The sequence below is a fragment of the Monodon monoceros genome, unplaced genomic scaffold, assembly GCF_005190385.1.
Source record: "Monodon monoceros isolate NGI ecotype Baffin Bay Population unplaced genomic scaffold, NGI_Narwhal_1 Super_Scaffold_18, whole genome shotgun sequence".
Classification (NCBI taxonomy): domain Eukaryota; kingdom Metazoa; phylum Chordata; class Mammalia; order Artiodactyla; family Monodontidae; genus Monodon; species Monodon monoceros.
In genome coordinates this window covers 140,917,445-140,929,684 of record NW_021703774.1, presented here as the reverse complement: position 1 = coordinate 140,929,684, position 12,240 = coordinate 140,917,445, and the positions used below count along the sequence as shown (strand labels likewise).

The following is a 12,240-nucleotide window of genomic DNA, read 5'->3' as shown; positions in this document are numbered from 1 at the left end:
AGAAACAAAATGAAAGGACAACCTATGGAATGGGAGAAAATATTTGCAAACCATATATCTGATAAAGGGTTAATATTCAAAATATATAAGAAAGGACTCATATAACTTAATAGCAAAAACAAACAACAACAAAAACGAAACAAACAAAGCAACAAGAAAAAGTGAGTTAAAATGGGCAGAGGACCTGAATAGCCATTTTTCCAAAAAGACACACATATGGCCAAAGTACAGGAAAAGTTGCTCAACATCACTTATTACCAGGGAAATGCAAATCAAAACCACAGTGAGGTTTCACCTTACATTTGTTAGAATGGCTATTATCAAAAAGAGATTATAAGTGCTGGCAAGGATTTGTGTACTATTGGTGGGAATGTAAATTGGTACAGTCACTCTGAAAAACAGTATAGAAGTTCCTCAAAAAATTAAAAGCAGAACTACCATATGGTCCAGCAATCCCACTTCTGGTTATATATCTAAAGGAAATGAAATCACTGTCTCAAAAATCTATCTGCATCCACATGTTCATTGTAGCATTATTTATAATAGCCAAGATGTGGAAGTAATCTAAGTGTCCAAAATGCAATATACATATATTTCAGCCATAAAAGAGTGAAATCCTGCCATTTCTGACAACACAGATGAGCCTTCATGGCATTACACTCAGTGAAATAAGTCAGACAGAGAAAGACAAATACTGTAGGATTTCATATGTGGGATCTAAAACACCAAACTCATAGAAACAGGGAGTAGATTAGTGGTTGTTAGGGGCTAGAGGGTGGAGGATATAGGTGATGGTGGTCAAAGGGTTCACACTTCCAGTTATAAGATGAATAAGTTCTGGAGATCTAATGTACAACATGGTGACTATAGTTAAAAATACCATACTGCACACTTGACAGTTGCTAGGAGAGTAGATCTTAAAAGTTCTTACCACACACGGGAAGATAAATTGGTGCAGCCACTATGGAGAACAGTATGGATGTTCCTTAAGAAACTAAAAATGGAACTACCACTTGATCCTGCAATCCTACTCCTGGGCATAAACCCAGAGAAATACATGGTCCGAAAGGATATGTGCATCCCAATGTTCATTATAGCACTGTTTACAATAGCCAAGACATGGAAGCAACCTAAATGTCCTTTGACAGAAGAATGGATAAAGAAGAGGTGATATCTATATACAATGGAATATTACTCAGCCGTTAAAAATAATGAAATAATGCCATTTGCAGCAACATGGATAGACCAAGAGATTGTCATACTGAGTGAAGGAAGTCAGACAGAGAAAGAGAAATATTGTATGATATTGCTTACATGTGAAATCTAAAAACAATGATACAAATGAACTTATTTACAAAACAGAAACAGACTCATAGACTTAGAGAATGAACTTATGGCTACCCGGGGGAAGTGTGGGGAGGGGAGGGATAGTTAGGGAGTTTGGGATTGACAGGTACACACTGCTATATTTAAAATGGATAACCAGGGACTTCCGCAGTGGTCCAGTGGTTAAGAGTTCACCTTCCAATACAGGGGGTGTGGGTTCCATCCCTGGTCGGGGAACTAAGATCCCACGTGCCGCGCATGGTGTGGCCAAAAATTAAAAACATAAATAAATAAATTAAAATATAGTAAACAGCAGTAAAAATCTTTTTTTAAAAAATTAAAATGGATAACCAACAAGAACCTACTATAGAGCACAGGGAATTCTGCTCAATATTCTGTAACAACCAAAAAGAATTGGAAAAAGGATACATGTATATGTAAAAATAAATAAATAAATACAATTTTTAAAAAGTTCTCGCCCCCCCCCCCATACGGGTTAGAAAAAGAGAGAGAGAATGAGAGAAAAGAGAGAAATAACAATTATCCTTGATATCAAAATATTTTGGTAATTTCTCCAAAACTTCTTTGAAAATGTAAAATAATAATAATAACTAAATAAAAATAATGGTTACTTCTTTGGGAAGGACTTTAAAATACAGTACTCCCATGGACACCTAATATAATGACTAATGAGAGAAAATCAGTACTCCCCTTCTCTGCCATCCCCATGAAGGAAATGACAACTCAGATGTATAAATTACTAATTTCTTATTCTATCTCCTGGCTAGACTGGGGCGATTGTAATTGCACTGCTTCAGGCCAGGGTGTATCACACTTGCCTACATACATTTTAGCAGTGCAGAGACAGGCTAACACTGTTGTAGACCTTTAGCCTGCGGGTTTAGTGCTCTAGTCCCTGAACCAATGAGAACCAAAAGAACAAATGTCCTCCCAGCTAAGGCCAGATAAGCTTTCCTCTTTCTCTCAAACCCCATTATAAAGGCCTAGTTTGATCAATAAAGCTGTTCTGGCCTCTAGTGTGTATAGCATTTTCATGCTAATATTAATAATATGCTAGGGGCTTTACTGCCATGATTACCTCACTTAATCTTCACTTCATTCCTGTGAAGTAGGTGTAACTACATCCATATTTAATGAAAAACTAAGCCACAAAGTAGTTAAATAATTTTCTTAAGAGCTTGGAGCCAAGAAGTGGGAGAATCAAGGTTGGAACCCAGGTCTACCTGGATCCATACTTTGACTACTGTTGAAAGTTGACTCCCAGGTAAGGCTGGCATCCTGCTCTGTATCTGTTAAGCCTAGTTCCTGTTCTCTGGCTGGAAGTGGGAATGTAAACTGATACAACCTTTCTGGAAAATGAGTTGGCAGTAAGACTTAATAATTCCTTAAACATATTAATGCTCTTTGGCCCAGCAATTATACTTTGAAAATAGCCAGATAAAAAACTTATGCAAAAGAAGTAAAAGCTTTTTTCACAAATAATTTTATGGGAGAGTCATTTATAAGAGAAAAACATCTGGAAATAACACAAATGCACAACAATAAGACGTGTATTTTTGTAAACCAGGTTACGTTTAAAAGATGGAAAGAGTAGAGCTTTTAAGAATAAGTGTGCCTTTAAAATGCTCATGGATCTAGTAATTCCATCCCTAGTAATTTATCTTAAGACAATAAGCTAAAATGTAGACACAGCTATATACACAAAGGTTGATAAATTATTCATAAGATGGAAAAACTAAAATCAAGTTAAATATCCAACATCATTGGCATGGGAAAATATTTCTGTTGTAATATTAAGTGAAAAATCAGGATAAAATTTTATATTCTATATGATCTCAACTATGTAAAACAAAATTATACATGCATAGAAAAAAGGCAAAGAAGTAAATGTATTAAAATATTAAACAGTGATTGCCTCTGGGAGATAACTGATATTTCATCTTTTTAACTTATTTGTGTTTTTCAAAATTTGTACTATGGGCATGTGCAATTTTTTAATAGAGAAAGTTATTATAAAAAGATGGTAAATATGCAAACTACATAGCAACATGAAGATTGTTTATGAAATAATGTTAAGTGAAAAAAGATGTACATAAAAACTTACTGTGATTGCAATTATGTAAATATGTTTCTGCATATAGACAAGAACTGAAAGGGAAAAATGTATAAATAGAATTAGGTTTTTTATTGTGCTAAGGCTGTGGGACTAGGAGTAATTTGTTTATCTCCTTTAAAGATCTCTTTAAAGTTGTTTTAATGAAGTGCATGCATTTTTTGAACCATCCTCTCTGTGTGTATTCACTGTGCTGCTAACTTTCTGGCCGTGAGGTCGGGAGTACCCTGGCTTGGCTTCACATCTGGTCCTGGCCCCTCTGGACTGGCTCCATAGGCTTTGCTCGCTCTAAAAATGTCCATGAAGCAGGAATAATGGCTAGTTTGGCCTCTCTTGTTCCTTTAGTCTTCAGAGGGGCTACATGTACATCATGGGGGACTTTAACTGGAGACAAAGCCCAAAGTTGTCATGTAATGGTCAGCAGGTTCAGTCACCATTTAACCTAGGTATTGTTTTAACAAGGTAAAGAGGGGATAAATTTTTTTGTGTGGATATTTGCAATCAGGAACAAATCTGTGATTTTTTTCTGGAAGTTTCTGTGATGTTTTAAGGAAATCAATTGTCTCTTCAGAATGCAGCCTAGTTAGTGGAAAAGCCCCATGACTATGATGTCCCCAACATTTCATGCTTTCCTTATCACCAGCAAAGTAGGTCAGCTTTAATTCTGTCTGAGAAAGAAGATTCTGTGGGCCAATATCACACATGAAGTAATATTTATATGTAGCAGTAGAAAAGGTAAAGGATTTAGGATCAGACAGATCCTGACTCCATCACTCACTTATTAAATGTATTTATGTGGGCAATTCTAATGGAGCAGCACCTTCCTTTCTCATTTGCAAGTCAGGAAAGATGATGCCTGCCTTATGGGACAGTGGGGAGAATTATATGAAAAATACATGTAGAGCGCCTAACACAGTTCTGGCACTGAGTGCCAACATTTAGATACTTCCTAAATGCTGTCCTTTTAGTCTATACAATCAAAAAGTTAACGACCATTTGACAAGGGTGCCAAGATAAATCAACAGGGGAAAGAACGGTTTTTTTTTTCAACAAATGGTGCTAGCAAAACTGGACAATCACATGCAAAAGAGGCAAATTGGAGTCTTATATCATATAAAAATTAACTCATAGGAGTACATCTTCGTGACATTAGGCAATGTTTTCTTGGATATGATACCAAAAGTATAAGCAACAAAAGCAACAAAATAGATAAATTGAACTTTCATCAAAATAAAACAAATTTTTGGCTTTAAAGAACATCAAGCAAGTGAGAAGACAACCCACAGAACAGGAAAACGTATTTGCAAATCATGTATCTGTACTCAGAGTATACATTTAAAAACTCTTACAACTCAACAATAAAAAGACAAAATATAACCTAATTTAAATGAGTAAGGGAAAATAACTTGACTAAACATTTCTCCAAAGAAGATATACAAATGGCCAATAAGCACGTGAAAATATGTTCAACATCATAAGTCTTTAGGAAAATGCAAACCAAAACTACTGTGAGATACCACTTTACACCCACTAGGATGACTATAATCAAAAGATAGATAATAAGAGAGGAGGCAGAGAAATTAGAAACATCTTACATTGCTGATGAGAATGCAAAATGGCACAGCCACTTTAGAAAACAGTGGCAGTTTCTCAAAATGTTTACCTTAACATTTACCAAATGATCCAGCCATTCCATTCCTAGGTATATGTCCAAGAGAATGAAAAACATAGTTTTTACTTGCTCACACATATCTATGGCAGCATTATTTACAGTAGCCAAAAATGTAAACAACTGAAATGTTCATCACTAGATGAATGGGTAAGCAAGTTGTGATATATCCATACAATGGAATATTATTTGGCAATAAAAAGGAATGAAGTACTGATACATGCTATAATATGGATGAACTTTGAAAACATTATGCTAAGTGAAAAAAATCTGGTCACAAAAGGCCACATACTGTACAATTCCATTTATATGAGATGTCTAGAATAGGCAAATCCATAGAGATAGAAAGTAAATTAGTGGTTGCCAGGGCCTAGGGGAAGGCAAAAATGGGGGGTGACTGCGAATGGGTGCAGAGTTCCTTTTTGGAGTAATAATAATGTTCTGGAATTAGTGGTTATGATTGTACAATTCTGTGAATGTACTGAAAACCACTAAATGGTGTCCTTTAAAGGATGAATTTTATTGCATATGAATTATATCTCAATAAAGGTGTTATTTTTTTTTAAAGCTATGACCAGCACTTTTAACTTGATGGTGGGAACATAAAATCTTTCTAGAAGTGTGAAAAGATATAATCATCATGGCCAAATATTCTAGCTCTTCTCAATGCAGTGCCCTTCCCTGTAGGAAGATTCTGCATCTCTACCTTGTTGAATTAGAAGTGGTCATGTGTCTGCTTTGATATAGGAAATCTGGGCAAAAGTGACCCCTTCTAAAAATTTTTAAGAGAAGGTACATGGCTCACCATCTCTCCCTTTTCCCTCTGCCATGACTACCCATATGGCAGGCGCTGTCAGCACTTTTCTGCAACCTCACATATTCTCCTGGCACTTATTATTTCTGCACATATTGAATACTTTCCAATTGCCGACATCTGCAAACCTCTCCTGAGGGCTTTCTTGGGCCACTGGAATCTGCTATGTCCATACATTGAGCAGATTGGAAGTGTCAGGGAATTAACACCCCCACCCTCACTCCCACTCCTTTGCCCCTAAGGGATAACTCTGAGGCTTATTTTCCACACTGACTTCCAGGGTTTCCCTGTAGGATTAAATTCCACTTGCCGTCAGTGGTAGCTTGCTTGATAACGAACCTTTCTTAGCTTTCTTCATTTTCTTGTATCACTTCCCTACCTCCTGCCAAGGTCTCTGGGATCACCTCCCAAATAAACTACTTGCATTAAAATCTTTGTCGCAAGTTCTGCTTCTTAGGGAACCCAAACTAAAACATAGAGCAATGTTCCAAATAAAGGATGCTTGGTCAGCCTGGGTGCCAGAGTAAAGATGAAGTAGAGCAGAACCGACTCCAATCCATGAGAGACATGTACCAAAAGTAAAAAATAAACCTTTATTTTTTAAGTCTCTGTAATTTTGATGTCATTATTACTTTGGTGTAACTTAGTCTGTCATGGTTAGTGAACTATGTATAACTTTTCTTAGTAATTCTCATTCTAGGAATTTTTCCTAAAGAAATAATTAAAGATGCACACAAAAATCTTTATACAAGAATGTTCACTGTGGTATTATTTATAATTAAATCATCAGGGACAATTTAATATACAATAGATAAATTTAATATAGAATGCTTTTCAGCTATATAAAAGTCGCTCTGAGAATATTTAACAATATTAAAAAAATGTTCACATTATATTCCTATATAGTTTATATAGGATCATTATAATTTTATTTTTTAAATTACATATATATTTGTATATACACGTGCAAAAAGTAACTGTCTCTCTTTTTAAAAAATATTTATTTATTTATTATTTATTTTGGCTGCGCTGGGTCTTAGTCACAGCATGAGGGACCTTCATTGCGGTATGTGGGATCTTTAGTTGTGACATGCAGACTTCTTAGTTGTGGCATGCGGATTCTTGGCCACGGCATGCAGACTCTTAGTTGAGGGATGCATGCGGGATCTAGTTCCCCAACCAGGGATCAAACCTGGGCCCCCTGCATTGTGAGCGTGGAGTCTTACCCACTGGACCACCAGGGAAGTCCCAAAAAATAACAGTCTCTTTCATCAATCTGGTAATAAAAGTCTCACTTGGATAGGAGAAAAATATTTCCTCATACTGCCTCCCTTCTGCTGAAGAGGTTATAGGAGAATAAACTTTCCAAAAAGTAAGAAAAAAACTGTAGCTGGACTTCTGGGCCACATGACTAAATAAGTTCATGCTTCAATAAGCCCATTCATTCCCATCAAATAGTAATATTGAATAATATATGAAAAAAAGAAATGAATATATATAGTTGGGATCCATTGCAAGAGACATATCTCCATGAAGCTGAAAAGTACAGAAATGCAAAAGGATACATGCTCCTGAGGCTACTTGTTTGTTGAGATCTGGATATAGCAGCAGGCAGTAGCAGCTGAAAGTTGGACTCCTATGAGCCTCCTAAAATGCTCTATAGGAGACGAGGATCAGAGACAAGGTCTTCTGCTTAGAACAAGGATCTAGGGTGGGGCTCCCCTGTTATGAAAGAAGCCTAGGAAAAAAAAAGGCTGCTGCAGAAACTTTGCTTCTGTTTCCTTTGTCTATATTCCTTGCCTCTCTAGGTCTACAGCACACAGACAGCTGCTGTGTGCTGTAGGCCTAGAGAGGCAAGGAATATAGACAAAGGAAACAGAAGCAAAGTTATACTATCCTGCTGACTTTTTGTCACTGGTTCTCCATATCCCCAATATTTATCAGGTCCTATACTGAAAATATGGGTAGAGTCAACTGCAAAATCCACCATATAGGGATATGTGAGCATAGTGGGAGTTTGCAGGGGTGGGGGGGAGGGGTGGTGGTGGTGGTCAGGGCTGGGGGGAGAGAGTAACAGAAAACTTCCTTCTCAAAGTGATATTACAAAGTAAAATTTCAAAACACATGAAGAAATTAAATGCTAAAAATGATACTAAATAAAATCAACAGTTATAACTTGAATTCACTCCAGATGAAACTTATTTTATAGAACAAAGATTTTAAAATAAGCATATTGAAGATGTTTGAAGAAACAAATGAAAATGTTAAAACAGAATAAGAAATTATGAAACAGAACAGGCAGAAATAAAACAAGAGCAGGTGGATATGAACAAAATTAGAAATCTTGGAAATTAAAAATAATCACTGAAATATTGAAAAAGACAGGAAAATAATCCAGACTAGATATGGCCAAAAAGTGAATTTATGAATTCAAGTTACTTGTGGGGAACTCAGAATCAGTGCAGTAAAATAAAATGCTAAAAATTATGAAAAATTAGTAAAAAATCATGGAGGGCCACTTGAGAGACTCCAACATTCATCTAATAGAAATTATTGAAGAAGAGAATCAAAGGAATGAAGAAAAGGCAATCTTTGAAGGGATAATTTGCCAATAATTTCTCAGAATTAAAGAAAGACATAGGGGCTTCCCTGGTGGCGCAGTGGTTGAGAGTCCGCCTGCTGATACAGGGGACACGGGTTCGTGCCCCGGTCCGGGAAGATCCCACATGCCGTGGAGCGGCTGGGCCCGTGAGCCATGGCCGCTGAGCCTGTGCGTCTGGAGCCTGTGTTCCGCAACGGGAGAGGCCACAACAGTGAGAGGCCCGTGTACCACACACACACAAAAAAACAAAAAAACAAAAAAAAAATAAAGAAAGACATAGACTCTCAGGTAGAAAGACTACTCAGAGTACCAAGCAGGGTAAACAGAAATAAATTCACATCCAGACACATTAAAGTGAAAAAGCAGAGCATGAAGATCAAAAGGAAAGTCTTTAAACCTACCCAAGAAAAGATAAGTTACCATAAACAAATAATGGCAGACTTCTTATTAGCAACTGTGGATGTCAGAAAAAAATGAAAAAAAAAAGTTCAAAGAACGAAGGGAAGTCCTCCTCAAGCTAGAATTTATACCTTGCCAAACTATCATCCCAAAGATAAGTCAAAATAAGAACATATATAGATTAAGATCGTTTCTCATGGACTCTCACTAAAACAGTTATTAAGGGGTCTACTTTAATGAGGTAACAGGAAAATCTTGAGATGCAATAAACAGGAGAACACAAAAATTTATAAGCTGTGTAGGAAAAGTCAATTGGCTCTTCATCATCGTCATCGTCATGTGTAGTTGCTAATAAGTGGAAGAAAGAATGAACTAGTTGTTGAATGACACTGAGATAATGGGTTATCCATATGTAAACAACAAATTAAATCCCCAGCTCATATCATACACAATGATCCGTCCTAAATGAGATAAATACCCAAGTGTGATGTAAAACTTGACAATTTTTAGAATACAGGAGAATATGATATTCAGGTAGGGAAGGATTTCTTAAATAAGTCATAAAAGCAAAGTTCATAAAGCAATATTCATACATTCAACTACACTAAAATAAAAAAAAAAAACCCTTCCATAAATCAAAATACATCATAAATCAAAAAACACAAGCCACCATCTGGGGTAAGATATTTGCAATGCACGTTAAGTGACAAAGTATCAACATGCAGAATAACAAAGAATTAAAAGTCAATAAAAAGAAACAACCCAAGAGAAAATTGAAGAATGATATGAAAAGTCAGTTCACAGAAGAAAGCAAAGTGGCCAATAAAGATACGAAAAGATATTAAACCCCACCAGTAATCAGGGAAACACATATTATAAAAACAATGGGATAACATTTTACATTTATCATGATGACTGGTAAAAATTTATGTCTGATGATTCCAAGTGTGAAGGATTCAGAGAAATGGAAACTATTATACTTTGCTGTTCTTATACTTTGAAGTATAAATTTGTTCAACTACTTTAGAAAACAACTGGCCATTATACAGTAAATTTGAAGATGCATGTAATCAGTAATTCCTCTCCTAGTTATATGCTCTAGATAAATTCTCATACTTATGCACAAAATGATCCAAGTAGTATTATTTAAAATTGCAAAAAAAACTGGAAATAACCTAAATTATGATCAATAAGATGGAAAAAGAAATTGTGATGTAATCATAGCAGTTAAAATGATTGAACCAGAGCTACATGTATTCACATGAATGAATCTCTACAGTATAATAAGGGAAAAGTTCAGTATGACATTTATAGTGTGACATCACTTGTAGGAATTTGTAAAACAATACCAGTTATACCAGTCACATTTTTGGATATATAGATATAGAAAATCATTGAATTTATTACAGTGATTACCTATAGAGTGAAGGGGGAGAGATGCAATCAGCTAGGAGTACAGAAAAGTCTCAACTAGATCTATAATTTTTTTAATAGGGGCCTCTGTAGCATATATGGCACTATGTTGATATGATAAAGCCAAGCTGTTTGGTGGTGAGGGGGGCAATAAATGATTCTTCATTTTATCTCTACTCTTTTCTGTGAATTCAAAATTATTCACGATGAACAAAAAAAGAGTTTAAAGAAGATAACACAGGTTTTTAAGGCTTTCAAATTCCCAGCCAGCATTTCTGAAGGCTCCTAGCTCATGAGGAGTGGCAGAATCAGACTGCAGTTCTGTACTGAGGATGGTCTGGTGACGAGTGCAAACAAGCTGGTACCTCCCACTGGCATCCCCAGAGAGGTAGCATGCCCCTTGCTAGCTGTAGCAGCTTCTGGTGAGGTGGCGAATGGAGATGACTTTGAAAGTGAGAGACAGTAACAGTAGAGGGAAGTGATTCTGACATGGACTAGAGTTGTTCAGGTAATATATAGCCTAATGGTCTTTCCTAACCTTTCCAAGTCATGACACACATGGATAATACTTGGTACACTGGAGTAGAGGCTACCACCTTGGCAGCTCAGTTATCCTGGGACCTACCTGTGCCCCTGAGAGATGAGTGGATCAATATATCACAAGTGTTTATCTTACAATATCACACAAATGTAGCCTACTTGCAGTACTGTATACTCGTGTGACGCAACATGACTTTTGAGAAGCTTTGACCCAGAAAATAGTCTTTTCTCATCTAAGAGTAGGGAAAATTATAAACCATTCCAAACTCTGGCAGTGCTTAACAGTTTGCCCAAAAAGAGTGCACTGAGAGTCACAACTATTCTGCTTGAATTTGTGCAGTAGCAATTAGGAATGGAAAGAACTGGTGCAAAAGAAATGCAGTTAACAGAGTCTAAAAGTCTCCTTCTAAAGCAACTGAAGACAGATCAAGAAACCTCTCCAATTCACATGTCGGCATCATATCAGGGTGTGACCAGATGAGACTGGGATGTGAAAGCAGGCAATCTGGGTCAGCATTTGTGGAGCAGAACAGAAAACAATCATGAAGGAAAGCAACTAACCGGACGGGACAAAGATAATCACTTAACCAACACCTTAGTGGGAAGGGATTGGTAGGTCACACAACTGAGCCATTCTAATTATATTAGCCCATGATTTGGAATTTCTATATATGTTAATTATATACTTGTTAAACACAATTCATTCTATGGGTTAGATTGAACATTTTCAAACCAGTTCATCTTTGTTCTTCTGAAGTCCCAAGTTCAAAGAGATCTATCAGGTGGAAATGTAGTAAGGCCACCTGAACTGGGTGGATCCAAATTCCATTTGCAGTCATTGTCTTATATCTCAGTTACATAGACAGATAACCAGCCTTTGGGCTAAGATAGTTCCTGCAGAGGACAATTTCTCAATCTCCTTGTGAGCCAATTGGCCCTGGACACAGCAACAGGCTGGGTGGTAGGCAGGATGACATGGCACAGCTATATTGGTTACTAAAATACTGAAATACCTCCATATTTATTGGTAATTAGCCACTCCTAGAGCTCCCCAACCCTGCCATGTGACCACCCCCCCACACCAGTCCCTTCCTCAGGATGCCATCTCCCCACAGTCCGGTAAACAAAGTGTTAATGCCCAGCACAGTAGAGGGCCACCGGGGCCATTAAATATTTAGAACATCACCAATGAATGAAGATGGACCACCACACCCACTCTTGAATGCTCACTGCTGGCACCATCATCTCCTTGGATTCCAAGAGAGAACAGCATCTCTTGTTGGCCAGTTTTGCCTCAAGTTCCCAAACTGAAATAAAATACCTTCTGGTAAAACTAAACTGCT

General features: G+C 36.8%; 1 protein-coding gene across 1 annotated transcript in view; it reads right to left on the bottom strand.

Annotated features, from left to right (window-relative positions):
• The window catches only part of AGBL4 (ATP/GTP binding protein like 4), a 1,273,876-nt gene that overhangs the window by 330,044 nt on the left and 931,592 nt on the right, over positions 1-12,240 (bottom strand). The window lies entirely within an intron of this gene.